The sequence below is a fragment of the Phaseolus vulgaris genome, chromosome 4 (assembly GCF_000499845.2).
Source record: "Phaseolus vulgaris cultivar G19833 chromosome 4, P. vulgaris v2.0, whole genome shotgun sequence".
In the NCBI taxonomy this organism is placed as follows: domain Eukaryota; kingdom Viridiplantae; phylum Streptophyta; class Magnoliopsida; order Fabales; family Fabaceae; genus Phaseolus; species Phaseolus vulgaris.
In genome coordinates, this window is record NC_023756.2 from 16,721,190 (window position 1) to 16,723,998 (window position 2,809).

Here is a 2,809-nt window from a genome sequence, read left to right on the forward strand (position 1 = left end):
CGATTACACGAACCACCCGACTTCCTTCCCCACTGCCACTCTGGCGCCTTACCCACACGCCTACTCTGTGGCTTGGTGCCACGTCATCACTTCCGACTTCCAGGGCGGTACACAAGCCCCCCAGTCTTAAGCGAAGACTTGTCCAGCGAAAAGACTGAAAGAGTCACGTCAACACCGATCTACGTGGCCCTGACGCAGAATTCCAAGCGGTTGTACCTTCCGCTTCTCTGACGCTCCACCAAACCCCTCGCTCATCGCTCGACACGTGGCTTCATCAACGGTTACCTTCAGTTACCGTTTGCGCTTCCCAAACCCATTTCGAAAAAACCGTTAAACCCATTTTCACTCTACTGTTCCATCACCTTTCTTCGTATCTTCAAACGCTCTCACCTTCTCCTGCAAAAACTCTCTCAACGCTCTTCAACATTCTAAACCACCATCATCCTTCATCGTCTTCCTGATCATCAAAAGGTACCTACTTTCCTTCTTCTGCTGGTTTTCCTTGCATTTTAACCGATTCGCATCATCCCGTAACTGTCTGGTGCATACGTTGTGGGTTGTTTTTCCATTTCTCCTTTCTCGATACTTAGGGCTTTGTCTGTCATTACAACGAACCTTCGTTCGTTCGTTCTCACCCTTCTCCCATGATCGAGTCAGCCTTTGCGAACCCTGATCGTTTCTCCTTTTCTTCTTCCTTTGCAACTTCGAGAATGACTCGCTCAAAGATCACCCCGAATCCCCCTCCTTCATCGCGAAACCCTTCTTCTCAAGCACTCCACCCGCAGCCGCGAGCACGCGGTGCTTCATCTTCCCAGGCTGAGAGGCCTGCATTCTCCCACCCGAACCTGGCCCAGGCGACTCCACCTACCACCGAAGGAGCCCCCGTTCCCCCACCAGACTTCAAAAAACTCTACCCCTGGGCCAACTCGACCCTGTTGAAGGAAACGTCTTCCGTGAACACTGTTGGGGCAGTTTTGCGACTGACTAAGGGGGATGAACCTAACCAAACGTTTCATAAGGAGCACGATGAGAAGATGATAGTGCTACCTTGCCCCCCCGATCTGCCCGTTTGTGCTGATGACAAGGTGAGTGCTGACGGGCCCTTCTGCTTCGTCTACACAACACTATTCAAGAAGGTGAAACTGAAGTTTCCCTTTACCCGATTCGAGAGGGAACTCCTCACTGAGCTCAACATTGCCGCCACCCAGCTTCACCCCAACAGCTGGGCGTTCATACGAGCATTCCAAGTGATGTGCGACCACCTGGGGCTGCCCGCATCCGTGGACGTATTTTTGTTTCTCTTCGAAGCCAAGCACCCGGGAGACCGCCTATGGGTTAGCTTGAATGGGATTGCTGGGAGATCGATCTTTTCCATCTTCCAGCAATCCTATAAAGATTGGAAAGGGAGGTTCATCCAAGTGCGCTCCAACGACAAAGACGCCGCCCTACTTGACGGCTTCCCCTTGTACTAGGTGGACAAGGGGAAGAAAGAGTCCAAGAGCTGCTTCAGGAGGCCCAGAAGTCCTGACAGCATGGGTGCATTGGACAGAGACCTCTGTCTCTTCTGGAAGAGTGTGGCGGAGGCCAACATTACTTTCCTCACCACCACCCTGATATGCTTCGAATTCTACGAGGACCAACTAGAAATTCGAATAGGTTAGAACATTTAAACTGTTGTTTCAATACCGCTTTTGTCAACTTGTTTCTGGGCGTCTTGTGCGTTGCGCGCAAGACTTTGGTTTTATTTTTCTGCATTCTTTATCTGCTTTGCTGCTTCATACTGCCTTCGTGCCTTGGCTTTGACTTTGAACTAACTCCTGCATTTTCGCTCTGTGCAGATAACATGTTGGGCCAAGGCAAGCTTGCAGAATTGAGGGCGCTCGCCCGAACCCACGGGTTGGCGACGGGCTCTCAAACAGTGCCCAATTCGGTGGTGGAGAAAGCCATCGTCCACGGACGATCGCCACCTAAGGAACCCGCCGCCCAACGCAAGAAACTAGTCCTCAAGAGGCCCAAGAGGAAAGCTCCTCAAGTGATTCACGAAGAGGAAGAGGAGGACGACGAGGCCACTGAAGATGGCCTTGTCGCGAAGAGGAAGAGGGTGGCACCTTCTTCACCACCTGCACCACCCCCTCTTCCCACGTCAACGCCACCATCCACGCCTGCTCCACCTCCATCGCCACCCCCACAAGCTCCTGTTTCACCAGTCCAAGCGATCCCGCTGGCCACTGCGCCACCTGCAGTTGAGGCCCAAGAGCCAAATTTCATGGAGGACCCCCCGAGTGCCTCCACACCATATGTATCAGCTGGAGGGGGTCCCCCTTTAAACGCCTCAGCTGCAGAGGTTGCTCCAATCGGGGATGAGGTTGCTCATGCCTCGCCGATTCTGATCACTGAATCCCCGATTCCGTCACCACGCCAACAAACGCCTACTGAAGAACCTGCTAAGGAAGGTGGCGACGAGAACCAACAACAGGCTCCCACAGCGCCTCTACAAGCAGCAAACCTCTCTCTCGAGGTTACAAGGATGTGGGAGCCTCTATCCGCCAAACTGAAGACGATAGCGGAAGACATTCCCGCCATCATAACCAGAGTCGTGGAGGGCTCCACCAGGAAACTCCAGGACGACCTCTTCAACCTCAGAACTGAAAACAGCACCATGAGGGTCGAGGTGGAGAAGTTGTCCTTCAACCTGACGCTTGCAGAAATCGAACACTCCCGAGTGGAGGACGCAATGAGCATCGAGCTCAGGTTGGCGCGCAAAGAGGCCACTGATCTCCGCCACAAAGTGCACCAACTTGCTCAAGAA